At 48.3% G+C, this 21,089-nt stretch overlaps 1 pseudogene; it reads left to right on the top strand.

Annotated features, from left to right (window-relative positions):
• Nucleotides 1–11,902: 11,902 nt before the first annotated feature.
• Nucleotides 11,903–15,341, top strand: LOC119104818 (inhibitor of growth protein 5-like; annotated as a pseudogene).
• The last annotated feature ends 5,748 nt before the right edge of the window (nucleotides 15,342–21,089 follow it).

The following is a 21,089-nucleotide window of genomic DNA, read 5'->3' as shown; positions in this document are numbered from 1 at the left end:
TGATGCCAATCAGACATGACATCACATGACCTGGGACTGCTACTCTGCGAGATCTCCTAACTTATCAGACATGCCCAGTGTCAGAGGTCCCTACTTCGTCAGAAATTACGAAACTGTCAAACATGTCACTGTCAAGGATTGCCACTTGGTCAGAAATATTGTTTTGTCAGATGCTGTCATTATCTCTGGACTGCCATTTTGCCAGGAAAATCGTTCGGTCAGTCCCGTCATTCTGTCAGCAATTATGTCGCACGGCATAACACGCCAAAAAAAACGGACTTTGGCATAGCCAGCCAGTTTCCATCACCATTCATGCTTTCTGAGTTAATGTCCGGCCCAATGCGTGCATCATATAAAAACGTAGTTTTAGAAAATGCTGCTTGGCATGCATGAGCGAAAAAATGTGTGCATATGTTGGTGCACACATGGCCAAAAATAGACAATGTGTGCACATTTCATGCATGGTGCACATTGTCTTTTGACATGTTAATTTAGTAACATGCAACATGGTCTTCACCAACTGTTATGGATTACATAGGTAGTTCTTTGTATTACAGCAAGACAATATCTGATGGAAAAACTTACCAATCGCTGAAACCTTTTCTCTTAGTGTATTCAAAGTGTCCATGATAAGCTGAAACAAATAGCACATGTGTAGAAACTATAAAAACATTGTATCAAACATAAGGAAATTGGATAACTCAAAAAATGAATAAAAAAAACAGTAGCACAACTCTGCATCTGCAACACTGAAGCAATGCCTGGGCTGGGATGACAGCCTCAGAATGTTGCCAGCAGCAGGCAATGTTTCATACATTGCAAGCTTTAAGATAGCCCATGGTGTATCTTAGATGTTGTGGAACCCTTGTCACCAGCTTTACCTGCCAACTGCCTTTGATCCTTGTGGATCCTCAATGCCTGTGGGGGGTGGAGGGTGGTAAAGACCAAATGATTTTGGGGGGACCGTCTTTGATTTGAGAAACACTGAACTGCAGGCACAGTATAATTGTTGGCTAAATGTGACCTGCTATTTCCTTATCTACTACATCCTGCAACACTTTGGGCTTCACCCCATGATCCATGTTGGTTGTCGGCTTGGTCCTGATTATCTGGTATCTGGGAGGCCAAGGGGTTCCATGTTAAAGGTTGCAATAGTCAACATTTGTGTATCTTTCCTTCTGCATTAGCACTGGCTGCAACTGCTTTGCAAAATCAGTTGAGAAACATGCAGCTTGGTTGTGCATCAGACAACACTTATGATACATTGTGCATATAGGTAATATTATGTTTGCAACTGATGCATCATGTGAGCCCCCAAATATTATTCACTCTCTGGTATATATTTCCTTGTTGTCTGTTTTGGTGGTCCCATCATCATTGCTTCTTCAACAATCATGACAGTTTTACCTGCACTGCACTTACATATGCTAATATCCATACAATATCTGGTCAAATGATTTTGAAGGAAGCTGATACCTTCATGGGTGATGCTGTTGCCAGACATGTGCCTGGATGGCAAGGGTGGATCCAGGATCCCACAAAACCTCACTTTCATTGTATCCTGGGATTCTTTCTTGCCTCCAGCAATGTCTGGCTATCACCCTCATATTCTGCTATGCCCAGCCCACCATGACCTTGTCTGTGACTACAAACTACAGCATATAACAAAGTCAGAGAGCACTTTCAATTCTATAGTGCATCCCCATGATAGAGAAATAATCCTAGGGGTGGATAACCAGCTTTGATGTGCAGATAAGCATATATCAGGAGTCATCTACATTAATTTGCAATGTGGACTATCACCAAAATGATAACTAACAAAGCAATACAACATTCCTCTCATCTTCTGTCTCCCTGGTTCTGGCAGGCACAACCGTAGCCAAGTATGAGTGGAACTATCGGCTACAAGTAGTCACGTTGCTGGATACAATACATCTGGTACCTACTTTAAACTCACACCAACCTAACAACACATGACCTATTGCCTGCATGTCATACCGCTCATGAGCATATGATTTCCTTTGTCTGGAAGCCTGTTCTCATAAGAAGAACTGTAGTGCATTTACCTTATCAAGCTGACACTGTCGCCTGCCGTCCGCTCCAGCAGGGGTTGAATGACCGGCAGCAGAACGCCGACGCCCGTGAATCCGCGGGGCCACTGAGTGGCACGGGGCAGATTATCCTAGCAGTTAGCGTACAACAGAACTATAAGTAATACTAAGAGGCAATTCGAGCACAGAGGACAGCTGTTACCCGTATTTTCGGCCTCCCCGCTCCCCAGCACACCCGGCACAGAAATCCTAATTGTAAGTACTAACGCCAAAATTCAACCACCTCACGCCGTAACCAAACCATTCTGCGCCGAGCTTGCATTGCTTGCGCCAGTTAGCGCGACTGGGTAATTAGACACTGTACTACAGTTTAGTAGAAAGATCCAGCATATCTAAAATATGGAGTGAAATAAATTATATAACGAGGTCGAAGACAGCTATTTCTTACCCGAAAAATCTGAATTTAGAACGTTTTAATTCATGGCTAACAACTTGAACACATACGCTTCCCATTACCCTAGTCTTATCTTGAGCATGCCCTCTACATCAACTATATCTGGCACACCATGAGAGATCCAGTCTGACGCATCTGTTGCAATTATTGGTTCAACATTTTCGCGAGGGATGCTGTGTGTGGGCTTTGCCATATGTCAGGTTTTCAAATGTTCTGTACGTGGTAGTGACGTCACTGGTGCCTAGACTTCAATGCGACATGGCCAATAGCCGCTGGGCGTGACCTTGCGGGGTAGTCGGATCAGCGGGAACCTTCGCACAGATTTTGAGTAAGCTGTTAGGTACAGGTGCAATTTACCGACAGGCTGATTACGTGAACTTTATGGCGAATATGATCACGTTTTTTGCAAGCTTATGCGGCAGGCCATTGTGATGAAATCGGCATGTAAATGAAAATGCTTACGCGGGAACTGCTGCAGAGATCGACAAGGTAGGCTGGGAGGGCACGAGCACGAGCCCTCGCGTCGATGACGGACAAGCTGTTTGGGGTCAGTTGCGGCTTATTTGAGGGAACTAGGTCAAACTTCAGCTCATCACATCATTTTGGGGTGGAAGCAACATTAAATTCTTGCCTACTTTCATCCTCCGTAGTTTCAGGTGGCCAAAAGAAATCCTCCGGTACGCGGCAATACTTTCTTATTGTGTTATCAAAGCAAACGTAGAGAGCCCAGGTACACTTTGTACAGTACTTTGACAGTCTTAGGGTCAAATTTCTTTTAGGAATTTTGTGACACGGAAGGCTCATCTGAGTGTTATGACGAAAAGACCCTATCTTAATTGAAAAAAGGAATTGCTTCGTGTCCGCGAAGGCCCATTTTAGGTTGGAAACAGCTCAGTTTAAGAAAGTAAAACACCCATGTCACTTACAAGCATGGTGGGGCACCATTCTGGTTTTGAAAGGGCCCATTGTAGACTAAAAAGGACCCGTCTTAGGTCGGGAGCATGACCCGTCGCAGGCCCAAAGGGAGCTGTCTCAGGTCTGGAAAGGTTGCGTCATAAATTCACAAAAAGCTCGTCTCGAGTCAAGGACCTAATATTCGCTGAGAAACGCGGGAAAACAGAGGTTAGGAAAAGGTTGGTCTCAATTTTTGGCCTAGGAATGGCCATCTTTGGTCTGAAATGGGCAGATGATTGTGAGCTCAAAAGGCCAGTGGTTGTGTACCCGCGCGGCAAACTACCCTCCATGCATGAGGCAAAGGCCAAAACTAACTTTTCCCCAAATTTCAAGAAGCCGGACCCCTCGGCGGAGTTTTTAGGAATTTCGTGACGCGGAAGGTCGTCAGACCGGATCATTGATCCTGTAGCGACGCGAAACACATTGGGATCGGCGTAGGGATCCTTATTAACGCCAAGGGGTCGCATACCAATGCAGGAGTCAAAAAATTGGCAGATAACTCCATTTCGGTGCATGGGGCCCCTGGCCGAAATGAGATGGAGCCCTGGGACCACGTTCGTTGCCGGGCTCGTGTCTGGCACAGGATCATTTCACCCTCTGATTGCGTACCCTTCACTGTCTTTGATCCTATCGCTTTGCATAAGACTAAAGGAAAGGCATGCGTGCCCCGATGCCCCCGCCCTCCCAGCCTGTGCCCGGCCTTAACGCGCGCTCGGGTGGGGTCAGCTTCACCCCCCCCCCCCCCATTGAAGGTTTTTTCAGAATAACTTTCAGACAATGTGGCTTAGCCACGCCAAACTTTTCACAGCCATAGGTAATTGAATAGCCGTTTTTTTGGCATGAAAAATTGGAGGTGCTTTGAAATGTCGCTGATCTATGGCAGGTCAAAATCAGGCTGTTGCTCTCAGTGAAGGTCATCTTTAGGGAATCGTTTCATCTGATGCGTCAATAAAGAGTTAGACGAAGCCGTGCACATCTGAAACAGTTTCTCAGGCAATACACCAACTCAGCTTAGACTCCAAACCAATTTCATTGAACTAGGTTCAGGTATGAATGTCAGACCGAGGGCAAAGCTAATCACAGCAACCTGTTTTTGTACTACTCTTTAACAAAACCTGTTTTCTATTCCGGAGCTTGCTACATGGAGTACTTTCTTGTACTCACTTCCAATTTATTAACGACAGGGACGGCCGCAGACATGTTCCATAAGCGATTTTAAGCCCAGACTAGGCCAATGACCTAAAATGACCGATGCCAACATTTCGTTTTTGGGAACATACCACCTGGAGTATTCGCTGACGCTTATCTGAATGACAAAATAGCAGTAATCTCGTAGTTTTTGGTCACCTAGACCTGTTAAGGGTTAAACAACGTTACTGACCTGAACTGAAAGCCTTTGGCCTCTTGCTTAGAATAGGTACCTAGGTTCGCGGCACTGGCATGAAGAGGTCTGGGGACACTTTGGACACTGATCTGGAGTTTGTCATTGTTTGACCTCAATCGACTGCAGGGTTATGACCTAGGAAACTCAAATTCAGCCATAAGTGAGTTCACATATAGGCCAACCCACCCTGTGAATGTGGTGTTTCTAGCTATCTTGGTTCTCCAAGATCTCAAGGGCTCAAATTGACTCCCTCAAGGGTGAAGGGTATTCAACCGGCCACCCGGGCGCGTATTAGAGTTAGGATGTACCCATCTTAGATCTGAAAGGAACCCATTTCCTGGTTATAAACGCCTTTGTATGTTAAGGCCTGGAACTGATCCATCTCCGATCAGGATAAGCCCCCCCCCCCCCCCCACACCTCATCGACCCAGATAGATCCCTCTATAGACCCAGAAAGGCCTCCGGCCCGGGAAGGACTCGTTTTCGGTCGGGAGGGGCCCATCGGAGGTTTAGGTCTGATAGGGCCATAATGGGCCCAAAAGGGCGCTCATTTATAGGGGACTATTCATTTTAGGATGAGAAAGGAAGCATCTCACGTGCCAAAAAAGCATCTCTCACCTGCTAGGCCCGGGATGGACCCATGTCTTCTTAAACTCGGAAATGACGCGCATTAGGTTTGGAAATATGATATGTTTCATACCCAAAAAGGGCAAAGGTTGATAGGGGCGCGGTAACTACGTTCAAGCTGGAGGGAGAGCCAACTCCAAAATGCCAAAACAGGCCCTCTAGATCCGATAATGGGTCCCCACAAGCCTAACCGGGCCACCTACAAATCTCTTGGGTGCAAAATTTCAACCGGCTCGTCGCAGAATTTCGGGGCGTAGCCAGCCATAGCCGTAGCCAAGCACGATAGGCCCATCCCCCACGTCAGGGGTTACTTTTACCTAACAAAGGAGACGCCAATTTTACCTGATTAAGACTTAAGACCTTCGTCTTCTCCTGCGCCACACATGCAGTCCTCTCCTGCACCACGCATGCAGTCTTCTCCTGCACCACGCATGCAGTCCTCTCCTGCACCATGCATGCAGTCCTCTCCTGCGCCACGCATGCGGTCTTCTCCCGCACCACGCATGCAGTCCTCTCCCGCACCGCGCATGCAGTCTTCTCCTGCATGCGTGGTGCAGTCTTCTTCGTTTGTAGAAAGACAATCCCGCTATGGAAGCGGCAGCCGAGTCCTATTAAGATATTCTGGTTATGGTCCTTGTCAAAAGATACCATGTACCGCTTTTGGACTGCACAACTACCAGTCGTTAGTTATAATCTTAAAGATAATAAGTAAAGTCAATTCACCCGCCGCACACAGTGCCGAATCACTACTTACGGAAGAGGCTTACGGAAGACCGGGGAAAGATGGCGCGGGAAGAGTTTGAGCTGACTGTGCGGCATAAGAAGATAAATGATCAGAATTCAGAGTTCGGTCTAATCAACATCACAGCAATCTATACTCAGGCAGCGTACGTCATATCAGTAGAAAGAGGTACAAAACTATCGTAGACAGCAGACCGCTCGAGACCCGTTAGTCGCCGATAGCCTTCAGACCGACAGGAGAAAATTTTTGTAGATTATTTAGAGCCCACCGGAACCTTTTTTTAAGGTTCGTTTGTATCAAACGAAAATCAAGGACCATTTCCATTAACGCATGATGTTAGAAAACACACAGGGAGATTCAGCTGTGGTAGGAAGGTGTGGCGACGTGGTGGAGCTATGCACTGATGTAGGTGGTGAGCCCCACTGTCTGTGTCCGTCTGTCTGTCTGTCTTACACACTGTCTGACTTCTAGCCAAATGCTGTCTGATCCTTGGCCGGTGAGTTCCACACTTGCCTGGAGAAGGTCAGCCCAAAGAGGTTCCCAAGATGGCTTACTTTGCTCGTGTAAGCCCGAAGGGCTCGGGGGATACCTTCAAGCTGCGATGACTGACGGTTTATGACGTCGAGAAATTGCTAATTTTAAATCCACCCGAACCGGAAACTTTTGATACACCAACGTCTAGTGGGTGATATGGGTTTCGATAATATAATGAAAGCGTGCCTCTCTAACCAGTTGTATAAGTGAGTTAAGCTGAAATATCTGGCCTCATGAATCGCCTCATATTTCGAAGTTATTTTCAGTAAAGCGACCTAAGACAATTTAGTTTCTGAGTTAAGCACCCGCAAAAATGGGGAAAGGCATATCGGGGAGAGTATTTCAAAGTCACATTGGCATTCATGATATTATAATAATGTCATTCAAATCCTGCCATTCCATAAGTCGTGTGGCAATCAAGGTAAAAGCAATATAGTTGCTGATGCTTTCATATCTGGCGTTCGTGAGCGCGATTTCCCGAAATAACGGCCATCAATTGGGTCTCAATGAATGTTATGCAAAATACGATGACGTAATAAGACCATGATGCATTGAGCAACATTTTTACTAAAAATGGAGATGCGCTGTCTAGCGCAGTCTTTTCCACTTAAAAAGTACACCAATAGACAATAGTTATAAGTGAGCTTGTTTCATCTCATCTGGTGCTTGCTTCAATATCTTCAAATATGAAAATTCCCTTCAGTGCTGACAATCTGGGCCCACCATGACGCAAGCGTTGCCGTCCATAAATGGCCATTCCCCGTTCAGAATCAATTTAAAAAAAAATTAAAGGACGACTTTTGAGCATGCATGCTCATAAAAGTCCCGACGCCCAGGTTTACAATCTTAAGGGTCGCGCGGTAACAACCCAGTGAGTAGCATTAGGTGGCGGCTAACAGGCTGACAAACATGATGACGCAGGTGCGTCAATTTTTGTGAATAATTGGGGGGGGGGGTGAACCGGGGGCCGTTCAACCTACCCCCCCCCCCCTCATTCTTTTATCACCCGATTCAGCCCACTTTGCTTTGATAAAACGCAATGTATGTTTTTAATCTTTGTATCATTTACAAAAGTCCTTAATTTAGGCAGTGCAGAAGTCGGGCAGGGTTGGATTCAGCGAGCAGGCACTGGACGCACGCGTCTCTTCTGATCGACACGTGAAGGCGCTCCTTTAAAGGCCACCTGAGGGCGCCGATGGCGCTCTTCTTTGACGGTCATGGGAGGCGACACGCAGTTTGGTTGTGGGGGACGGGTACGGGGCTAGCCATGGATGACCCCCATATTCCAGAGCTTTTCACTTTAACCTTACAAACCATTGCGTATACTATGACGCCATGTATTTGAAGTTTATTCCATCGTTTATCCATTCACCCGTTACGATTTTTACCTTGTGGTGAGAGCAACTATGGCTCTTTGTTATGAGAGTGCTACGAGACGCCACTACACAGAGAGATCAAAGAAGATAGCCTTTGTGCTCTGATTATCTTTTACCAACGTTTTTTTGTGGTATTCCAGCCAAAAACATTGGGAGGGGTCAAGCCAACATTTGAGAGGTTCAACTCAACATTGGAAAGGGGGGGGGGGGGCAGGGCTCTCACAAAAGAATACAAATCGACACCCGTGTGATGAGTATCTAAAATAAGAGCTTTTGAACGCTTTAGAACATCAATTGCCACGCTTGATTTACCTGTGCAATTTTAAACTTGATAATAGGAACGGGTTAGCATTTACAGCACCACAGTCTGGGCTGCAGTCTGGTGGTGGTGGAAATGGTAGGGTAAAGATGAAATGACGTTTTAATTTGGCTGTACCTGTCAGCAAGTTTGGAGAGCAGCTCCAGTATGGTACAAATGAAATATGCTCCCAGTCTCTTTGAACGGTACAAATTGATTTGCTGCCGGTCTGGTGTTATCTGCAGCGGCCAGTGCTGTTCGGTTTTTACGGAAATTCCGCCGCAGTCATCAGTATTGCTGTTCTTGAGCTTTCGAGCGCGCATTCTCGAACATTTTGTCAATTTTTTCACAAGGCGACTTTATCAAAAATGAACGTCCCCAGGCAGACATGGGATGACTTTTCAATTTCGAGCTTATTTCGCACCACCGCATTGAGCACTCATGAGACCACTTTTCCTGTGCCAGGCAAGGGGTTCCGTGGGAAGAGCGCTAGGGGCATGTTATTGTCCAAGGTCAGCGGCGAAAGGACCACTCCGCCTCTGCGCAGAGTACCTACCAGCTGCCATTTTGGCGATACGGCGGCAGGTCCCCTGGTCGATTCGGAGGCGTCGAAAGGGATGCGTCGTATCAAACTGTTCCCCTCCTTGACGCGGGAGGCCTTCTGACCCACCCAGATGGCCCATCTTTTATCGCCATTGTGTTCAATAATTGGTACAGAGACTGCAGTTCGGTTCTAAAAGGATCCCTGTCTTTAACCGAATGGACGGCTCCCCATTCGGTACTGGAGCCCCTGACTGAAATAGAGTTCCCCCATTGTCCCATTGTAGGCTCTCATCGCAAGTTCTTATTTTTCCTTTCATTGCTGGAGAGCCTCGACCAACGTAAGAGGCCCTCTAGAGTTCGGGGTACTGTCCCTGTCCCTGTTAAGCAGATGTCCTCCTGGCCGACTCAGTACACCTTGCCGACATAGGACCCACTGTAAGGCACTGCAGATCCCTGACCGAAACAATGGGCCCTTTTTGTTTCAGGGGCCCAACCAGTACAAATCGCGGGCCCGGCCTTGCTCCTGCCTGGGAAATGGGCCCCCAGTGGTCAGACCGGCAAGATCCGACTGTTCAGTGTTGGTGGTCCCTGGCCAGAATTAAGACCCGAGTGTCCCAGTGCCCTTCATCGGTGCAAGAGGCCATCCGACAGACAATTGAGGTTCCAGGCCTGCGAGCCTGGACCCTAAACATGACCTACAGCGAGCCCTTCGTCCCTCGTCCCTTATCGTCAGTTACAAGGGCTTCTCGAGCCCCTCTCGATGTACCCTTCTTTGTCCTCGTGTCCTCTTCGTTTGACGAGCCATGATATTCGGCTCGGCTCATCCCGCTGATTTTGGGCGGCCACTTACCTCGGCTCAGGCCTTCCCAGCCAGCGGCATGTAGCAAGCACCGAAGCGACTCCTTCACACAGCTGAGGTGATGCAGGCACTTAAAATCATTGAGATATAGTGGTGTTCAGTCTGATTTTACGACCGAATCAACAGTCATAATGAAATAAAAGGGCCCATCGGTATGGGGCCCATCGGCTGGGGACCCCTCATTAAGTCCTTGTCCCCCTCATCCCACATTCGCTCACGCCATCACTGTTGGGGGTAAGTGCGCATAACCACGTAGCCGAACACGCGGCACTCAATGGTGAGGATGCTAATGTGCTGATTACAAGCGCTTATCTGTCTTAGGTTCAGAATGTAATCCGTGTGAAAAGCGAAATAAAGTAGATTCAATCGACGTGGGAAGTGAATACACCTATGGAGAGGGGGGCAAGGACACTATGGAGGAGAACTAAATGCCCAACTTTCTTGAAATTTTGTATTGGCGCCACGGACTTTGACTGAAAAAGTAACAAAAAAGGCTGTATAAGCCCCTCCAATTAAGGAGAATTTCCGTTGCCCCTGTGCTCAAAATCATGAGCCGGGTAGCGCATGCGCTGAACGATTATCCCAAACCTTTTTGCGAGGCACAGTGTTACGGGGACCCGTGCCGAGCAAGGTTCATTTAACGAGTCGTAATGTTCGGCTCCGCTTACCCTGCCGATCTTGGGTGGCCACTGAACCCTGCTCAGGCCGTCTCAATCAGCGGTATAGAGCAGGCACCGAAGCAACTCCTTCTTGCTGCAAGGCACAAATGCTGCCGCGGAATACTGCACAAGTAGTGACCGATACCAACACCGGCCGGCGATGAGCCATGCTCACACTGACGCGCGTGCAGCCCCTGATTCTTTGCACTCGTGACTGTTGGTTGACATCGTTGCGGTTTCGTGGCTTTTGAGCGGTCGTGGAAAAACAAACTATGCTCAGGGGTGTAGTATTTGTAGTGATTGAAGCGCGTTGCCACTCGCATGAAACACACAGAGATTCATCGCTGTACAGTAACGATGTTCTGGGTAAATAGAACAGGGCCCCAGACACCGTTCTTGCACACACCCGGGTTACGTGCTGCGTGCCCTTGCCCTTAACCCCCGTTTGTTTATCTTATACGTGCTGTTCACTCCCGAGATCATACGTGCTCTTCACCTCCACTTGTTCAGCTATAATGCTGCCCCATACCACTTGGGCGTTAAACAGAGCAACGCAAAAAGTCTCAAGAACGCAGCATACGTTTCTTGACACTCACGGTAACTGTACAGGCAGGTGTGGACCGGCCACTCTCGGCCCCGCGCACAGGTAAAGACCGAGCTCGGGCCGTCTCGTAGGCAGACACAGACTAAGCACGGATGTAGGCGGGTACGGGTCGAGTACGACCGGCCCCGCCGGAAGGTACAGACCGAGCACGCCGGAATATAGGTAGGCATGGACCAAGCACGGTGCATGTAGCACATCTAGCGTAAATAAAAATGCAACGAACAACAAACCCGCCACGCTGGCCACTCACGTGCACCCTCGGCGGCCCTATGAGTACGGGGCGCGAGGCCGTATGAGGCCGAAGGTTGCATTGTAATTTCTTGCCGCCTGTAAAGGTTGCGACGCGTGTCACAATATTCATAATCAAATCTACGCAATCGGCTCGCTGCTCACACTCGTCTGCTAATCACAGCTTGTTCGTTGTTGGTATGCAGACAGTCCGATGTTCCTGCCGTCTTACTGCGAATAAGTGTTGCACATGCGTCTTCAGTTTTCATGCTATTGCATTCTGTTGATATGCCGTATAGGCTTGCAGGGCACATCATGCTAATCGCATAAAATTCCACGTAATCGGCTGGTTTGTCACATACATTTTCCGCTAACGGCATTTTATTTGTATCCGCACAATCATTTCGATGTTCCAATTGCTCCTCGGTATTGCGTCCGGCGTCTCGCGGCCAGTCACGCATTGAAGCGTTGGCCCCAGTGACGTCATGATAACCTTAAGCGAGAAAAAAGCCAGAATCATCGGATGGTTTAGCTGTCTTTTACGGCCTTGAAAATTCAGTGCGAACAGTTCCTGTAATGCTTAGGGGATAGTAAACGTGTGGGGGTACATGTGTTAGGTGGTAACTGCGGAAATTACGGAGTCACAAGGTAAGGAACGGTGTTATTTTCTCAGGTAATTCTTGGTGTACTTTTTGTGCCAGACGCTATGTGGGTGAAAATTCAGTGGTGCACAACAAGTCATGCTACAGGTTTGAGCAACTTGTGCAGCTACAAAACGTCCAAAAATGCCTCACCTGTAGAATTATATACACTTTTTAACTTAAATATGGAGACTTAACAGATTACATGATCTCGTAATTTACGTCCTTGGAATCTGACATTGCATATGTCATTCTGTTCACAATATGGATGGATACCAGTTTTGGGAGCAAATATTAGAGTTTGAACAAAGTGAAATATCTGGTTTTGTGTGCAAACGTGGAAGGGTGTACATAGGAAGGTAGGAAGTTAGGAAAAGTAGCTTCTTTAGGAGTATTGGTATCTGTCAAGGATTGACATCAGGGCTCAGTACTTTGGGACATTTCTTGGCCGTCACGCACTGATGTAAGACATGGGCTTGGTTTTCCCGCATGATTAGGGGCCCGAGGCCCACAAAGACTCCCCATGATGTGATGTTCCCTTTATGATTACTAATTTTTACCCTTATTAAATGTATAATGCCATAAAGGGATTGTTTCACCTTTGAAGACACTGAAGCAAGCATCAGATAAGATGAAGTGTGCTCACTTGGTATCATTTGGTATGCTTTCGAAGTGGAAGACCATTCTAGACAGCACAATTTTTTGCTTAGTTAATGTGCTCCTTAATGTGTTATGGTTTTATTAAGTATGCGTACCATGCACAGCAATAATTCAGGGCTAATTGGCAGCCATTCACCAAGAGATCACTCTCAAACACCCAATATGAACATCTCAGGAACTATATTTTTGCCTAGATTGCCCCACATGTTATGGAACAGAAATATTTGAATGACCTTGTTATGGAGTCTTGTCTTGAATACCTAGATGATTTGAAATGCCTTTACCCATATATACCTTTTCTCATTTCACTCAAGTGTAACTCAGAAACAAGAGAGGCTTAGATATTACAAGGGGCAGGATTGTGAGCAGCTCCAAAAGTTTTGGCAAATTGGATTTTCAGTTAAGAACCTCATACAAATTTGGAATACTCCCTTTAAGTACTCTTGGCCATCACTCATTATGATCTCACTGAGAATGTGTACCAGGCAAACAATATAACAAAACAAATAGCATGATATAATGTCATTAATAATGTCATAAAAGAAATAAGTGCTAGTAGTCTTTACCATTGCACCACAGGTGGTGGCAGCTGGTATGTGTGAATTTCTGTCTGCATCAAAGTTAATATTGCTTCTCAGTGCTGGTATTGTCATTGAGGCTTTATAACATGTTCAGCTGATGAAGCTATGGGGTATCATCTGCTGTTAATTGTGGCAGGAATGGCTGGCATTGCATATAATTAAACTCTATTTCTAGTGTCCTTGATCTTGGTGTGTGTGCTGGAATGTTTATAAATTTAAGATTTTATGAATGTAATATTTTAATTAATGTGCCCTTGCAGCAATGATGTTAAATGACATGGTGATAGGACACTTGATGAGGGCACTATACATAGCGTTAGGACACATTAAATAAGGGACACATAGGACACTATAGGTGCGCTTGATCTGCAAGGGTGCCCATACCTCCAAACATTCTGCAACCAAGGCTATTCATTCTACACACCCTCCTGGGTAATGTACCCACAATTTTGTCTAAGATGTGGGCAGATCTGACTGAGCAACTCCTGGCAGCCTAGGCTCTCTCTTGCCTCAGCTAAGAGTGTCTCTCTTGATGGGCTCTGAGTTTTTTTTATTTTGGAGGCCTTGTTAAGCTCTAGAGGCCTCTTGGAATATGCCTGGTGCCTGCACTGTTGATTAACTATAGGTTCTGCCCATTACAGGCTCTTTTCCCAGCTTATCCAAAAGTTGTGATGGTATCCTGTTCCCCTTGAAGCAACATTTTCCTGCATAGAGGCTGCAAAGATTACTTGAGGCAGAAAGCCAGGGTTTTTTGCCAGTTTGAGATGCCATAGAGTACTTGGGGAGCCTAAATGTTTGAGGCAGCTACTGTTGGAGTGCCAAGCCAGAAAATTGGACCTCATGATTTCAATACAGAATGTTTGAGCCATTAAAAGAGGCCAAACAGATACTCATACCAAACTGAAGTATTAACAGAGAGCTTGGAGTGCCTCTATCACAGTCAAGAAAATTTCATTGAATGTATATTACATATATATATATATATATATATATATATATATATATAAGTATATTTAATATGCCAATGTTAATATGGCAAATATGCCAATGGGCAATTTGACAATTTTTAGGCTCATTTTCAATTAGTACAGTACATTGGCCTTTCATATGGACAGAATGCTGTGAATTGTATTTATCATGAAGTGTCTGAGTGTGTCTGAATATTTTAATTTGTTTTTTCATTGGGTACCTAGATGATGTACCTTAACCCGACAATGTGTAGGTGTTGCTCATTTCAATGAAGGGATTGTAGATCATTCCAGAATAGTGTTTCTGGATGATCATCCAGCAGCTATTGAAAGGTGAGCACTGGCGTCATGCTTTCCTTCAACGTTGCATTGACAGTTGTCTCTGTCTTTCAGAGACGTCTGCCCGCGGTGCTCACCACCGTCACCTGCCAGCAAAGCCCTCCAGTGACGTCCTTCAGTGACGTGAACCATGGCCGCCTCGCGTGACACGCTGCTGGACAGCCTGGAGAACCTGCCGCAGGAGCTGAAGCAGAACTTCGCCATGATCCGCGACCGCAACAACAAGTGCGACACGCTGCAGCGGCTGATCGACGAGCGCTGCGACCGCTACCTGGCCGGCCTCGGGCCCGAAGGCGGCTCACACCCGCCGGACAGTATCGTCAAGATGTACGAGAAGCTCAAGAAGCACAGCGAGCACAACGTGGCGCTGGCGACCAAGACGTACGAGCTGGTGGACAAGTACATCCAGAACCTGGACGTGGACCTGGCCAAGTTCGAGGCGCAGGTCCAGGGCCAGGCGGCGCGGCCGGCCGACAAGCCGGCCCGCCCCAAGAAGAAGGCGAAGGCGAGCCGCAAGTCGCGCAAGACGGCCGACGAGGACGCGCTCTATGCCAAGGCCATCAAGAGTCCGGTGGCCGTGGAGGCGGCCATCCGTCAGCTGATCAACCCGGCGCAGCCCGTGTCCACCGACGGCCTCGACATGCCGGTGGACCCGAACGAGCCCACCTACTGCCTCTGCAACCAGGTCAGCTACGGCGACATGGTGGGCTGCGACAACACGGACTGCCCGATCGAGTGGTTTCCACTTCTCGTGCGTCGGCCTCACCTCCAGCCCGCGCGGCAAGTGGTACTGCCCCCGCTGCATCAAGGACAAGAAGAAGTAGCGGCGCCGCTGTCGCCCGCCGGGGGGGGGGGGGGGTTGGACGATGCGGTCGCCGGTGTCGAGCCGGACGCTGCGCCGGCAGACGTCGGCCGGGCGCGGCGCCGGCCGCCTGAAGTACAAGCGTGTGGTGATAGTGCGAGTGCGGGGTCTGGTCTGCTGTGGAGGACCCTGCGTATGCGTCCGGTACAACGCACGCGGACTGTGGCCGCGTGTGCTGGTCTGAGAACGGTGAGTGAGAGCGGTGGTCTGCGCACCGTCTCCACACAAGGTCCATCAAGTACAAGTTTGGGCGGGTGCAATTCGAACTATGGCCGGTCAGGGTCGGGACGAGGTGGTCCTGAACCTGCCAGCGATCGCGCGTTGTGTGGTGTGCTGCCATCCAGCGTAGAGGTGGAAATGTTTTGTTCTCATCCGCTTGAGTTGTGACGTCACGGGGCGCCGTGAAAAATTAGGCGTCATAAGTTTGACTGAATGCTCCCATAAATCCAGCATAGAGCAGTTCGATACCACCAGGCCTATATCAGTGAATGTAAAGAAATTGATTTAACGGAAACAGCTAAAGAACCGACTCATCTGATCTCCGGAGCCACCCGTGGCCCATCCCCACACGACCGTGGGCGGGACACCCGTGCGTTCCCGGCGCGGTGAGCAGCACCCATGTGACACCATGTGTTTGCTATGCAACGCCCACGTGCTACGGCATGTTTGTTCTGCAGCGCCCATGTGCCACGGCATGTTGGCTCGTTGACAGAGGTTGCATGAGCGGTTTTCCCGTTTGGCATGTGCCAGTTGGACCAATAAGTGTTCCAATTTCCGTACTTTTGGTGCGAACTTGTGGATTGTGTGCCGGTGTGACTACATGCCCGGCGAAAGAGTGAGTCGGTGTGATGTGTCCGCTGCCGTCACACGTGTGATGTGAACATTGCAGTCACGTGACGCAGTGATGTAGTGATCCGCTCGGTTTGTGTTCAGGTCGCACGCTGATGCGGTTCTTGACTTCATGACGGAGTCGAGGCAGATATTATAAAGCGCACATGTTCTCACTGTCTGACAATGCCGCGACGCAATGTTATGCCGTCTGCGTATGAACCGACTCCACACTGCCCTCACGCCATTTGATGTGTTGTGAGATATTTGTTGCGCAGCTTTTGTACGCAGTAAAGTTCGTGTTGTGTGTCGTGACGGGCGAATACATATGATCCCACTGCTTGATGGCGTTATCCTTACTTACGGAACGGCTGGTTCCCTGGAAGCCCTGATTCAGCCGGCGTCATCATGCGGGTTGATATAACGGCGCTGAGCGTATCCGGTATGGTTATTTTTATTTATTCGTGCGACGTGGCTGCAGCTGCTGCAAAGCTACTGAAATCGGACTGACAACTCCTGCGACTGACATGGAGAGCTGGCGCGACCGAGGCTGATCACGATCGATCGTTGATCTGGAAACGACCGCCAGGTCCGCCTTGGACGACTGCGCTGCTGCGTGAGGCCCACTGACCCCTTAATACCAGTCCGAGCGTGTGAAGGAATTCTTTGATCATCTGGTGATAAAAGCGTTGTCACCCGGCACGCCCGCGCTCCAGGATATGCTCCAAAATACAGAGGCGGAGGTCAAAATGTACCTGATAGTAAAAAGCTGAAGGGAATTGCTCGTAAAACATCGTGACAGCTGTCGTGCAGTTTCCTCAGAAGGGTAAGATCATGAAAACTTTTGCTGTGTATTATGTCATGTATAAAACCATACTGCGATACATTCAACATGCGCTGAGAAATCCCATAAATGTGTCTCTCGCTTACGAAATTAGCTTGGTCATCTTTTCTAAAACTGGCGTTTGAGCCGGTTTCGATTCGGTTAAACCGGCGTTATACATAAGGCCTATTCGGTCAAGTCGAGTTCCAGATCGTGAACCACCAGCCTACCACCTATAACCTGCATCTCTAAAGTGCCTCTTGTATAATGCCCTGAAATGTTTGTACCGATTGTACCTATATTACCAGATAGCTGGCAATGGCTAATGCTCCATCGGTAGCGTTGCCCTCTTTTGGACGCCGGAAGACAGCTGCTTGCTTCTCTCTCTATTTGCGATGTTGGTGAATGATGCGCCCAATAAAGCTCTTCTTAGAGTGGAGAGAGCCTTGGCTTCACGAATAAGCTATCGACTGAACACGATCGAACCGGAGAATTTCCACACGACACCAATTGGGACAATATGGGATTGACATTTTGGCCAGGGTAGTGAAATTGAAAAGTGTGCGACGTTCAAAGTATATTTAAACCGTAACAGGAAAGTGTGTCTAAATATGTATAACGAACGGGACGTGACAGTATTGTATTGATTATGAAGGAAGAGACGTTCACTCTGACAGACTAGGGTGGCTCGGGTTAAGACTGCAGAAAGACAGGCTGGTGGTAGGTCTTAGCATGCGTTCGGGCGAGAGTCAAACTAACCCTCAAAAGGTTTTTTACAAAATGATTTCTGACCGCTGCGGCGTAGCCACGCCAATTTTTGCGTAGCCCTAGAAAATTAAATGTGGGACGTCTAAATATAAAACATTATGCACATCTTGTAAGATCGCCAACCTATGGTAGGTCAACTTCAGGCGATGGCTGAGATAGCTTTTAGACGACGGGCCAATTAAATTTAGAATTAAAGCTAATTCCATTGACCTTGGGTAAGGTATGAAGGCCAGAACGAGGTGAAAGCTAACCTGCTGTTCTTTTTGATAGCTTGGTTTAGTAGGGTTGTTTCTGGTGCTCATTTCGAATTTATTAATGACATGGACCGCAACACATGTTTTATGGATTTTGTAAAGGTCAGGGTAGGTCACTGACCTCCTAAGTAACCTCCTAAGTCACTGACTCGAGTAACCAAGGTCAGCATTTTGTTGCTAAGAACATGCCGCTTAGCGTAATTCCTGACGCTTATTAGCAAAATAGGAACAAGTTCGTGGGTATTTAGTTACCTTGACCTTATAAAGATCACACAATATCCATTAATTAATTAACCTTTCGTTTAGAAAAGGTATCTAGCTTCGCGGCGTTTGCATGAGGAGGTCTGGAGATGCTTGAGACACCAATCTGGAGTTTCACCTTGTTTGACCTTATTCGATGTCAAGGTCATGTCCTACGAACCTTAAATTTTGGCAAGTCTATTCACGTACAGGCCAATTTACGCTGTGGATTTAATGTCTTTAGCTATCTTAGCTTTTTAGATCTTTGGGGGTCAAATTGACCCCACCCGAGCGAACGGTATTCAACCGGCCAACCGGGCGCGGGGTGATTTAAAATTGTGAGTTGGGTACGACTGCAAACACATATGTCATGGAAGGCGAATATCGTGCAAACGCAATCTGTGAAAAATACATTGCTAGCGAAACTAGGACGCAAAATGAGCGTGTTATTTTACGATGTTCAATTATAATGCTAAGTTTCGGTTCTGATTGGCGTCTTCATACAAAAAGACTTCAATCACCTTGCCAATAATCGGCATATTGGAAACTTGCTGAATGCGGCGCAGTACGAAGTCTTAAAGGTTGGACTTAAGTGTAATCTCATCCTAGTTCATAACGACCTCAAGAGAAAATGCAATCTCATTCTAGTTCACACAGCAGCCTCAAGAGAATTAAAGCACGCACCTTTCATTGGAGACCTAGGACTGAGGAATACTAGAGAGACTACTATTACTAGAGAGACTGAGGAATAATACGGTTGTGTTATCTTGACTTGTCACCGGCTTCCTGACGTCACGGCAAATGTTACCGCTTTACGTTGGGAATGTGCGGTCTGTGTTTGAGTGTGGTCGCGTGATATGAGAAGAATAGCGAAGACGCAGGTTGACCGCATGGACCGGTTTTGGCGAAACTTTACAGTCTGACGAGTCTTTCACGTGCACATATGCCCGACTCGATCATTAACTATAGATTTGTTAACCCCGGAAACCTCATATACAGCCTAACTTACTAACACACGGAGATGCAGTGCATTATCCTATTTGCACATAAATAGGATAATGTAAACAAATTTTCATGTCTTTTCGAGGAAGTTTTTTACTTTCAAGCTTTCCCCTGCACATTTGGACCCAATTTTTCTGCTTAACTACGTACGCACTTCTCCATGCGCGCTCTGTCAGTGATCACACCACCAAGAGCATGGTGTTCACACGCACCCGTGCCACCTCAATTACCTTTCTTGTTCACTAAACGTGACGCCAAAGGCGATTTCAAACTGCGCCCAGATCTTGCGTGGGTTTTTTTAAAACATCGTCCATGTGTCATCGTTCACGGTGATGTTCACCCCGGCACATGCACCTGTCCGACGTCAATTTATTGAATTTCCCCGTCATGGAGGCCTACCTATTATAAAATATCAGGTTGCACTCGTCATTTCCGAATGCCACCCGAAAATTATTGTTTTTAGCCCAATTCTTGCACCTGGTAGTGCGGAGCTTGAATCGTGGCGCCGTCCCGTGGTAGCCCTGGGAACTACATTTTGAGCGGGCGGAGCAACGCGGGCCGTGACGTCGTGACGTGACCAGGTGTAATCGGACGTGACGTGATCAGACGTGACGTGACCAGATGTGACGTGATCAAATGTGACGTGACCAGGTGTGATCGGACGTGACGTGACTTGACCAGGTGTGATCGGACGGGACATGATCAGACGTGACGTGACCAGACGTGACGTGATCAAACGTGACGTGATCAAACGTGACGTGACCATACATTACGTGGCGTGGCGTTTCTCTTCACTGCGATTCTGTTACAAAATATTTCTAGCAATGTTGAGAAACAGCACAGAGCCATAGGTGCTTTCATTCAAATGTTTTATTCGTTGACAACAGCGTCACGACCACATGTGTTATACCGCACAGTCGTCACAAACAAATAGGCACGCACAGTAATGCCTACGTCACAACGGGTCACCTGATGATTTGGCCGCCGCATCTCTGCCGAAAGCTGATACATGGGGTGGGATGATCGCTCGCAGCACTTCAACAACACGGCCATTATGAATGCACTACATCGGCGCAATCCTGCAGCGGACATTCACATATAGGTACGTACTGACACCATGGATGATGCAGACTTTGTGGATAAAACGTAAAAGGTTCACGAAATTACACGTCGTCACTAAAAACGGCTGAAAACGCGAGAAAATCGATAGAAACACGCTCGACGTCCGCGGTGTGTGGTGGCGCGCCCACACACGGCCGATAAATTCACGCTGAGGCCGAAGCAAGCCCGGGTAGGTCAGTGGCCCCAGACCAACCCTGCCACCGGCCCGTCCTCACATCCCAGCCAGGAGCCCGCCCGGCGACCCTACCACCGGTCCGTCCTCACACCCCAGCCAGCAGGCCCCCGGGCGGCACCGGTACCGGCCTGTCCTCACACCCCAGCCAGCAGGCCCCCGGGCGGCACCGGTACCGGCCTGTCCTCACACCCCAGCCAGCAGCCCGCCCGGCGGCCTGCCACCGGCCCGTCCTTACACCCCAGCCAGCAGCCCCGTCCGGCGGCCTGCCACCGGCCCGTCCTCACACCCCAACCAGCAGCCCCGCCTGGCGGCCTGCCACCAGTCAGTCCTCACACCCCAGCCAGCAGCCCGCCCGGCGGCCTGCCACCGGCCCGTCCTCACACCCCAGTCAGCAGCCCGCCCGGCGGCCCTAGCCAGCCGGTCCCGTCCCTCACACCCCATGTCAGGGGCAGCCCGCCCGGCGGCCCTACCACCGGCCCGTCCTCACACCCCAGTAGCAGCCCGCCCGGCGGC

The sequence above is a fragment of the Pollicipes pollicipes genome, unplaced genomic scaffold (assembly GCF_011947565.3).
Source record: "Pollicipes pollicipes isolate AB1234 unplaced genomic scaffold, Ppol_2.1 Scaffold_6052;HRSCAF=7182_pilon_pilon_pilon, whole genome shotgun sequence".
Lineage (NCBI taxonomy): Eukaryota > Metazoa > Arthropoda > Thecostraca > Pollicipedomorpha > Pollicipedidae > Pollicipes > Pollicipes pollicipes.
The sequence above is the reverse complement of the archived record's forward strand: the minus strand, read 5'-3'. Positions and strand labels throughout refer to the sequence as shown.